The sequence below is a fragment of the Echinops telfairi genome, unplaced genomic scaffold (genome assembly GCF_000313985.2).
Source record: "Echinops telfairi isolate 266 unplaced genomic scaffold, ASM31398v2 ScPeMD7_3;HRSCAF=10, whole genome shotgun sequence".
Taxonomy (NCBI): domain Eukaryota; kingdom Metazoa; phylum Chordata; class Mammalia; order Afrosoricida; family Tenrecidae; genus Echinops; species Echinops telfairi.
In genome coordinates this window covers 771,673-782,874 of record NW_022103899.1, presented here as the reverse complement: position 1 = coordinate 782,874, position 11,202 = coordinate 771,673, and positions in this window count along the sequence as shown.

Genomic DNA, 11,202 nt, shown 5'->3' with positions numbered 1-11,202 from the left:
CCCAAAATCGGGACTGTCCCACCAAAAGCGGGACATCTGGTCACCTTACCTTATAGAGGAATAGCAGGCTATAATTCGGCATCAGAAACAACGTGGAATACAGCTCTTCAATCAGGCCAGACTCTTCTCAGCAGTGTTGCTGGCTTGCACAACCTCAAAACCTTGCCCTTCAGGCAACTTGGGCCTCTTGGGCTGGACCTCTACCTTGACTGGTCATGTGTTATAAATCTCTCTAACTACATGAATAAGTGCCCAGAGGCACTCACTCTGCCAGCAAGCTCTCTCACACCCTGGGCCAAAAACCTACTATACTTCCTGCCTGTCTCCTGGTTGTGCTGCCTCTGCTGCTGCCATTGCTTTACCACTGCTTCTCACATCACTCTCCATCTCCAGCGTTACCGCTCTCTGTCTCCTGAGTGAAGGTGATTTCCAGTGCAGGGACCCCCAAGTACAAAGGATGCACTCTGCTCCCATCACATCTTGGTGATAGTCAGGTCTCTCTTTCCACCTTATTTTAAGACTCACAGGATGGCAAAACTGACACATTCTCTCATCAGAGTTTCATACACCTTATTTACATGGCCCTGCCCACACAAGGGGAGCGTGCCATGCATCTTATTTGCATTCTTGGCAAGCTGTTCATTCCTCTTGGTGTGCCGAAACCACCTTAATTATCCCAGCCAGTCACTTGATGAGAGTTACAAGACCATGGCTAGAGCGATCATATAAAAACAATCAATTGCACCACAATTGTTTACATAATGTAGCTACTATTAAGGGGGAACTCACTATTTTAAATAAATACCCAAACAGAAAACCTCAAACTCACTGCCATCGAGCCCATTTGGGTTCATAGGGACCCTGCCGGACAGGGGAGAACTGCTCCTGTGTGTCTCTGAGAGCGTAACTCCTTATGGGAGGAGCAGCTTAGTCTCTCTCCCATGGAGTGGCTGTTGGTTTCAGACTGCTCATCTTTTGGCTAGTAGCCCAATGCCTAAGTACTAGGCCACCAGGCATCCTTAAATAAACATAAGTGGGGTCCAAAGTGTTCAAGGAAAATCCAATTAAAAGATAATGCAATTTTTCTAGAACTTTTTGAAACCTCCCTCACATAATGTGTCCATATTGTGGAATATTATGTGGCCATAAAGCAGTATGAGGAAGCTTGTTATGTATTGATATATAAAGATCTCTCAGTTGTGTTATTATGTTTAAAAGGAAAGCCATCTGCAGAATGATGTCCTTCATATGCTACCATTTGTGTGGAGGAAGTGGGAATACACAGTTTAGTGGCTTGCATATGATTCATTACCACTGAAAGGACATGAATAATGGTGGTTGGCTAGGGTTGGGTTGGAAAGGAAGTGTTCATTGAGTACCTTTTTCTGCTTTTTTTTTTTTTTTTTGGCGTCACTTGAAGATTTTATCTTTTAAAGAAGTAAGTTCAAAAAGTTTGAAATTTAGCATTTAATTATATGTGCAGCTTGTTTTTTCCTAAGGGAAGGAATAAGCTAATCAATAGATCTCAGAACTAGAGAAAGGAAGGGTAATCTAAAAAGAGTCAAAACCCTTGTACAAGATATGCAAACAAACTAATTTATCAAATTACTGCTATTTCATCATATTTTGTTCCTATAACCCTTTGACTGTAGCATATCACCACTGATTTAAATTTTACCTTAATAAAATTGACTGAATTCACCTCTTCCCAGATATACAAATAACAATCACGTTCATCTCTCATCTCTCCCACCCCCAAGTAGGACTGGGACTGTATAAGTTAAGTTTTACCTTGTTCATTATCACTTTCAAGTAAATGATGCATTTTAATCAGCTGCTTTTCTTCTCCTGTTGTGTCAATCATGCAAATTAGTAAGACCTCCCCCCAAAAAAGTGGCCTCTAATAAATCAATTGTTAAACTCAATATTTCACAAGGTTATTACTCCCTGTATAGTCCCTGTAAACATGTTAACAGCTGTAAAACACCCACACTTCCACTTTGTGGTGGAGAGCGCATGAGTTCACATTCTAAACACATCAAGCCTTTCCTTTGGTCCTATCCTTTCATTTCCTTGGACAAGTCATTGAACCACTTTGAGCCTCCATTTTCCTTATCTATAAAATGGAAATGAGGATTCTTGTTCATGGGGCTGTTATGAGGATTGAATGAGGTAGTATGACGTCAAGAAACCCCAGTGGCACTGGGGTTAAGTGTTCTGTTGCCAACAGAAATGCTCACACTTCAAGCCCTTGGCAGAACAATATGGCAGTCTTGGAAACCACGTGGCTACAGTTAGAATCTATAGTACATGGGGTCATTATAAGTTTTTAAATCAAATCAACAGCATGAGTTGTTTTTGTCCTTTTTCTTTGTGTTTGTTGAATTCTGTTTGCTTGTTTGCTTTGTTTTGTTTCTTTTTGCTAGTACAATGCCCTCATACTAGGGTGATCAATAGTCCTGGTATATCTTGGTCTGCCCTTATAAACCTTGAGAGTCCTACATCCTGAGAAACTCTTCAGTTCTGGGCAGGACAGGACAGTTGGTCACCATATCTGGTTTAAAAGAAGAAGAAGAAAGAACTATTCAATGAATACGAATTAAAACCTTGCTAGTTTAGACTAAGGAAGGCAGGAGTGTCCACAATAGGTTTTTGGGTTTGGTTTTGTTTCCTGTATCTTGAGGGGATCCAGTAAGAAGGGTACAAAAATCTCAGCTCCAGAAATGAATAGATAATGGCAGTACAAAATTAGCCTATTAGTTGACCTGGGAGGCAGATGGCCAAGTTGCTTGCCTCAGATTCCGTCAACTGTCCACCTGTGGACCACCTGTGCCACTGGGCCTTGGCTTATCATCTGTGAATAGAAAGTCCACCATGTGTCTCTCAACTGATCATGCTTTAAGTAGCTTGCATGTTGCTGTGATGTTAGAAGCTATGCAACCAGTATTTCAGATACCAGCAGGGGCACCCATGGTGGGCCAGTGTCAGTAGCACTTCCATACTACCTCAAACGACCTGGTCATCTATTGCTTAAAGAAATGGACCAGAATATTGTCTGAGACAGTGCCAGAGATGAGCCCCTCAGATTAAAAGAGACTCCAAATATTACTTAAAAAAAAGATGCTTCCTCAAAGTGGGGTTAAGTATAATGATACGGATCTAGTAAAACTTCTAGGATATTCACATGCTGATGAAGCATGAATCAAAATAAGAAGAGCATTAATAATCAGAACATGTGATCTATGTCATATGAATCCAGAAAAAGTGGATGCCATCAGAAATGAAATAGAACACGTTAAGGTCAATATTTCAGACATTAGTAAGCTAAAATGGACTGGCATTGAACCATTTGAATTGGACAATCATATGGTTTAATGGGCTAAGAATGACAAATTAAAAAGGAATGGCATCACATCATTGTCAAAAGGACCTTTCAGGGACTCTGGCAAAGATGGCACCCAGGTAAGCAGCTTACATCTGGAGCTCTGTGTCGGTAGATAAATTTACCAATTAGGAGATCAGTTGGGGGATTCAGGTAAGCGAATTAACTCTGTAGCGATCCAGAGGAACCCCTAGGCCAGGGAGGTGATCTTCCCCCCAACCCCAGCTAGCCACACTCCAGAGCCCCTAGACTCTGCCCAAAGTTCACCTCTGGCACTCACCACCAAGAGCAGCCCCCTTCTCCCCACATGGTGCCCTCCCACCACCAGCCTGCAGTCCCAGTGGCCACTGCGAGACCCTGTCTGCAGTCCACCTCAGGTAAGTCACACAGCAAATGGCCACACACACATGGCCAGCCCAGGGCTGTATCAACCACAGTTGAAACCCACTCCCACCCTTGTTGCCCACAGGTAGCTCAGGGACCTGCACCAGGGTTTCAACTACCTACAAATCACAACCCATGTCACTGGGGCCAGAGCCCACCAGTCATTCATGCAGGGCTCCAACAGCCACGAACAGAATGCTTTAAGGGTGCTTTAAGGATGCTTTAAGGGTATGTCCACAGGAGGGGGGTTTGGTGAAGGAGGGAACTGGCTGGCCATCTGCTTCACAACCAAGAGGGCACAGGGGACAGGGGAGAAGGTGGTGGCTTGCCAGAGAAACTCTGCTGTTTGGACAGCATCAGAGGGGGAACCAGGCCAGGCAAAGGGGAAGGCAAGATGTGAGGCCTGGGAAACACTGCCTGCTTTTTAGGTAGGGGGACAGGAGGGGAAGGTGCTGGTGGGGCAACTTGTGGCCCAGTCTCAATGCTGGCTGGTGGTGGGATGGTCACTAGGTGATTGGGGAGCACTTGCGGAGGGAGGGGTGGATGTGTGGTGGGAGGCACTGAGGGCGTGGGTGGAACCGCTAGGGAACCGTGCTGCACTTGGTGAATCTTCAGAGGCAGAGGTGGAGGGCTGAACTGCGGAATGGAGGGCCCACAGGGGGCAGGTTTCAGCTACATGGAGTCCAACTACAATAACTGCATGGCATCCAAATGCAGCCCTTTACCCTGCAGCTGGATCCCTACCCAGCAAGTGACTGCAGTTCTTAAAGCCTCAGTCAGACCCCATCCATCACCCTATGCAGATGGGCCATAGGACGTCCTGAAGGGCCAACCTGGACACCACAGGCCTCTGGTGAGTCTGTCCTGGACTAGTGGCTGCTCTGGCTGGCCACCTTCAGCCCCGAAGTTTTATCATGCAGAAGCTGCCATGACCATGCAGCTTCTCTGCCAGCCCACCCCAACACTAAGGCTTTCTTGCAGCAATTCCAAGGCTCTGTGGACTCTCCGTCCATCAGTGACCGACCCTGGTGATGTCCCATGGTATCTCTGCGAACCCATGGCTTCTGGTCCAGACTCACAGCCCCCCCCCCACAGTGCAACCCAGCCCAGCGGTGTCCCAGCCAGCCCAGCACAGCACAGTGGACCTACTGTAAGCATGCCCTGGCCTGGTCCAGTACCATAGCCACCGTCACTGACCACAGGCCATGTTCCTAGCACTCCCATTGCTGCCAGCCACCAAACTGCCACAGCAACTCCCTTACATAGTAGCCTGATACCCAAACACAGTAAACCACAGGCAGGCCTCACAATCACTCTTACCAGCCCCACAGAGAGAAAACTCAGGACCCCCTGTCTTTCTGGAATATGGTGTTAAGCACCACCATAGCAACATGCAAACAGCAACCTACCTTAACATCCTCAACAAGAAAACAAGAGAAACAAAATGCAACGTCAGAGGTAGTCCTAAACCTCATGACACTCATAGAAGAAGCAGAAGTTGATCTGCCACAAAAGGAAATCCCCAGAATGCTTCTTTGAGTCGTACAGGATATGAAAGAAGCAATACAGAATAAGGATACATGATTGAGGAAATGAAGTCCCACAATCGACGGGAAGAAGTCCACACACCAAAGGGACATACAAGAGTTAAGGAGTGAGGTAATAAAAGGAAAAAAACAAGATAACAGACCACACCAGCAGACCAGAAGAGGCAGAGAATCGTACCAGTGATCTCAAGGACAAGCAGGCAGACTGCAACAAACTGGAAAGGCAGTCAAACAAGACAATCAAAGAGGCAGAAGAAATCCTGAGATCATTGACAGATGCTATGAAGAGAAACGATATTTGAATAATAGGAATACTGGAGAGAGGGACCAGACCTCAACCTGGTGCGCCAAGCTTTGAGGGCAACATACTGGCAGAAGCAGTGAACTAACCGAGTGGTCTGCAGGGCCAACCCTTATCCCAGCTGTTAACCCCCCTCCCCCAGAAGATGTGCTACAGAGGACAGTACTGAAGATACAGCACAGAGAGAGTGGGGTTTCTGCCCAGACTACACAAGAGCAAATTAAGAGGGAGAGGGAGAGAGAGCGAGAGAGAGAGAGAACAGCATCCTGGCCACCAAGCTTTGAGGATGACATTCCCACTCAGAGCAGCCAAATGCACAGAGAGGACAAGAGGGTCAACCTCACATAAAGCACGTGTCCCCCTATTTTCCCACAGCACTACAGGGGGCAGTACAGGAGACACAGTGCGGGAATTGTGCCCCATCTGACCGCCCACACCAGGGCATAACATGAAGGGATGGCAGCAGAGCAGCAAAGGGAGCAAAGCAACAGAGTCCTGAGGAATTCTGAAAATAGACTTTGGACCCAGGCGGTGGGGGGACAGGGCTTGGAACTTCATCAGACCCAATCAGAAAACATTCATAAGGGTCAGCAGACAGACCTGGAACTACTCATAGGCTATTTTTTGTCTTTGTTTTCTTTCTTTCTTTCTTTGTTCCATGTCTATCTTTAAAAGATATGCAGGATAAACAATCCCAAAGGAAAAAACAATGGGACCGATGGTCCAGGGGGATAGAGAAGAGGAGGAGGTGGGGGAAAGGGAGTGGAGAGCCAACAAACCCAGGGACAAGGGAACAATAAGAGATCTAAAATTGATGGCAAGGGAGGCATAGAATGCCTCATGGGGTGCAAAGTGCAATGTAGCCAAGAGGAAGTACAGAGAGCCAAATGAAGGTCAAACATGATAGTGGGACAGGAGGAAAGGAAGGCAAAATGAAATAGAGGAAAGAAATAAGAGACAAAACACATATATAGAGGTATAAACATAGGCATGTACTTTGTAAATATATTACTATATGAAGATAGGGATGTAGGTCTATGTTATAGGTTACTTATAGGTTAAGTATTAAGGGTATTGGGCCTCTACTCAAGTCCTTCCTCAGTGCAAGAACACTTTGATCTAATTGAGAGGCTGTAAACGGAGGACAGGGCTGTGCATCAGCTAGAGGAAGGCCGGGGCAGCACACAGGCCCCTCCTGTCAGTCCCAGGTATTCCGGCATCAAGATGAGAGGTTGGAGATGGAGGCACGGAACAGAGATAGGATTTAGCTGGGAATGTGAAGTTGAGAAAGGCTTTCTTGAGGCAGGGAAAGAACTCCTGGGAGGAAAGTGAGAGCAGAGAAGGACGGGGTCATGATGTGAGTCAGAATCTGCTCAACCGTATCTTTCTACAACAAATGTTTAGCCAAGTACTCAAGGCTCACATTCTACTTCATATCTGATGTGAGAAACAATAGATAAGGTGTTTTTTTGAAGTTTCTCTTTGATTCCATTTCACTAGAATAGGCCCTGGAGCTGTTCTTGTTTCTGAGGTTAGTGATTAGGATGAATGTTAAACACAAATGCTATCATTCCCCAAACCAGTGAGCAATTTCCTTCATTGAAACTTTAATGAGCACATAAACAGGAAAGAAGCAGATGCCATGCTAGTGAAAAGTATGCTTTCTAATTTAGTCTTCACACAATAAAATGCATTTGATCTGAGATCCTCACTAATCCCAGGATCCTTCTATGTTGGGTGGCAACTTCCTGTCATGTGTATTTTCCAAATACGTATCAGGTCGGAGCTGAAGCCTGGGAATGGGAGAAAGGGTCCATGGCGACTGCTATGAATCAGTTGGATAGTTATGACCACCTGGTGTTGCTTATGAGTCTAGTTGGGCAAACAAAGCTGCAAGCATGCCGCAAGCATGCTGTGTTGTAAATCCAGGAATAGGGGAGGGCTGGCAAACTCCAAAGACAAGCTCACTGCCATGGAGTTAGGCTGACTCTTAGCAAAGGTCTGTTGAGCAGCTGAAAATCCACATGAAGCGAGGCTGCCAAGTGGCTCATTACAGTTCCACCCTAGACATATTGAATAAGAATCTACAGTCCAACATGCTGCCCAGGCACTTCTTGCAGATGCCCATCTTATGTAAAAATGTGTACTTAAGGAACTTATTAAAGTATAAATTCTGATTCCGTATAGCTGGGGTGGGAATGCAAAACCCACTGATGCATGTGTCTGTTTGAAGCCCCATTAATAGATACTCAGTCTACTATAGAAATTAAATGCTTAAAATGTGGTGATGAAAGCTGATGGTGCCCGGCTATCAAAAGATATAGTGTCTGGGGTCTTAAAGGTTTGAAGATAAACAAGCGGCCTTCTAGCTGAGAAGCAACAAAGCCCACATGGAGGAAGCACACCAGCCTGTGTAATCATGAGGTGTCGATGGATTCAGGTATCAGGCATCAAAGACCCAGACAAATCATATCATTGTGAATGAGGGGGAGTGTGGAGTGGAGACCCAAAGCCCATCTGTAGGCAATTGAACATCCCCTTAACAGAAGGGTCACAAGGAAGAAATGAGCCAGTCAGGGTGCAGTATAGCACTGATGAAACATACAACTTTCCTGTAGTTCTTTAATGCTTCCTCACTGCCACTATCATGACCCCAATTCAACCTTAAAAATCCAGCTAGACCAGGGCATGTGCATTGGTACCGATAAGAGCCCACAACACAGGGAATCCAGGACAGATAAACCTCTCAGGATCAGTAATAAGAGCAGCAATACCAGGAGGGTAGGGAGAAGGTCAGGGGAGAAGGGGGGAACCGATCACCATGATCCAATAATTAACGTATAAACCCACCCCCCAGGGGGACAAACAACAGAAAAGTGAGTAAAGGGAGACATTGGTCGGTGTAAGACATGAAACATTTTTTTAATATAAACTATCAAGGGTTCTCATGAGGAGGGGAGGGAAAAAATGAGGAGCTGATACCAAGGGCTCAAGTACAAAGAAAATGTTTTGAAAATGATGGTGGAAACATATGTACAAATGTGTTTGACACAATGGATGGATGGATGGATGGATGGATGGATGGATGGATGGATGGATGGATGGTTATAAGAGCTGTAAGAGCCCATGATAAAAATGATTTTTAAAAAAAGAAGAAATTGAATGCTTAATTAGCAACCCAGTTTTAAAAGACACATGTTGTTTCAATTATCAGGTGTTGATTCAGATATACTTCTGTAACCTAAATGTTTCATTTCTATAAGGTGCCTCTGAGTGGGTTCGAACCACCATCAGTTTTCACCACACGTGGACTTCTCTAAGCAACCAAACCCACTGATAGGAAATCAATGTAGTAATTCCAAAGCTATAAATCTTTACAGGAGCAGTGTGGTAGTTAAATAATCATTTGTCAACTTGGGGATTAACTGTGAAGGGGTGTAGTCTAGTCTGTCAATAGGATCATAGCCAATGAGGCCTCTGTGAGTGCCGGGCCTTCTCTTGAGAATTCTGGGAAATCCGGTATTCCTCCTTGGAGGAGGAAGGCTTCTCTTTCTCTGCTCACTTCCTGTGAGACACCCCTAAGGAGAAGCCACATGGACTTACCCTGATGCAGCCCTGGGAACTGGAGAAGCCACTTAGAGACCCCTGCCAGCCCTCAGATGCTTACAACACCACTGGATCCAAAGACTTTCTGCCCACTGGCCTGTGATCGTCTACATTCGGAGTCATTGCACGTGTCTCGTGAGTCTGAAGAGGACTTCATAGATTGGTATCGGACATATAGGCTAATATCAGACTTATGGGCTTGGACTGAACTGGGTTGGGATGCTTTCTTAATGTACAATTACCCTTTATATAAAACTCTCTCTCTCTCAAATGTTTCGAGAATGATGAGGGCAACAAATGTACATATGTGCTTGACACAATGGATGGATGGATGGATGGATTGTGATAAGAATTGCATGAGCCCCCAATAAAATAAAATTTTAAAAACTCTCTCTTATACACATATGCCTTTTTATGGATTTGTTTCTCTACCCGGACTAACACAGCAGATGATAGCCTCATCCTTCTCCCTCAAGTGGCTAGTGGGTTTGAACCACTAACCTTGCAGTTAGCAGTCCAGCGCTTATTTGACAACTCCACCAGAGCTCTTTCTAAGCAACTCACGCACCGCCATCAAATCAATTGTCACTCATAGTGACAGGGTAGAACCAATAGATAGCCCTGTGGAGATCTGAGATTGTAACTCTTTGTGAGGTTAGAAAGCCTCATCTTTCTCCCACAGAGCAGCTGGTGATTTCAAACTGCCGACCTGGAAGTTAGCAGCCCAACTCGTAACCATTGTGCCACCAGGGCTCCTTTCTAAGAAGTCTGCACTAAAGAAGCACCATAACCGTCATTCAGAGCAGGGACTCTGATGTCAGAGAATTTGAAGTTCAAATTTTAACCCCACCACTTACCAGTCCTGTGACCTAAAGCAAAATAACCATCAGTGATGTCTTTGTTAGTGTAGTTTTTGTTATAACTATATGCATCCTATGTATTCCACCCTATCATTTAAAAGCCTGGGAATAGCAAATAATATAAAATAATTTTGTTTAAACTCACTGCCATTGAGTCGATCCCACTCATAGGGACCCTATAGGACAGGATAGAACCGCCCCTGTGAGTTTCATATCCTGGGACTTTTTATGGGGGTAGAAAGCCCCATCTTTCTCCCTCAGAGTGGCCGGTGGTTTCAAACTGCTGACCTATCAGAGATAGCCAACTGAATAACCACTACACCACCAGGGCCCCATAAATAATATAAAAGCACTAATCATGATTATTATATTGCCCAATTGCTGTACTGTGTAAGAGAAGAGCCTGGCTGGCTAGGCTCCAGGTTGGGAGAACTAGAGAAAAGAGGATGGGGAGACAGGGAAAAGGAAGTAACGGGAAGCATGGCACATTGTTGACCCAGAAGATGCTTGACTAATACATCCGACGTATCACTCATTCATTCATCCAACACACACGTAATGAGCACTGATTACATGGTGACAAAGATCGCATTTGGTCCTCGGCCTCAATGGCCTTGAGACCTAACCTTTATTATAGTCACATCTCCTTGCCTTGTAGTCCCTGGCTTCCTGGTCCACCTTGGCCTCTTACTGATGAGCAGGATGGCGTCCTTATTCACATTTATATTTCTGCACTTGGAATTGAATTCCTTCACATGATGAAGGGAAGTCATCATTGCTGGGTTTCCAGCTGTACTAGTACGCTGCTTGAGTGAAGAGACACATGCTTATAGATTTTTTGTTTTTTAACAGTTTTATTGGCATATAACTCACGTATTATACAATTCAATAGTTCAATCATGTTAAGAAGTACAATCATCACTGCAATCCATTTTAGAACACTATCGTTTTTCTTGTACTCATTGTTATTTGCTCCCCCATTTCCCCCCAACCTCCTCTGCCTTGCCCCCAAGAAACCATAATCCAGTTACTGTCTCTGTAGATTTGCCCAGCCTGGATTTCATATACCAAAAACATTAAACAAGAAAACAAAAACTAACCACAATAAGAAAGTAAAACAGA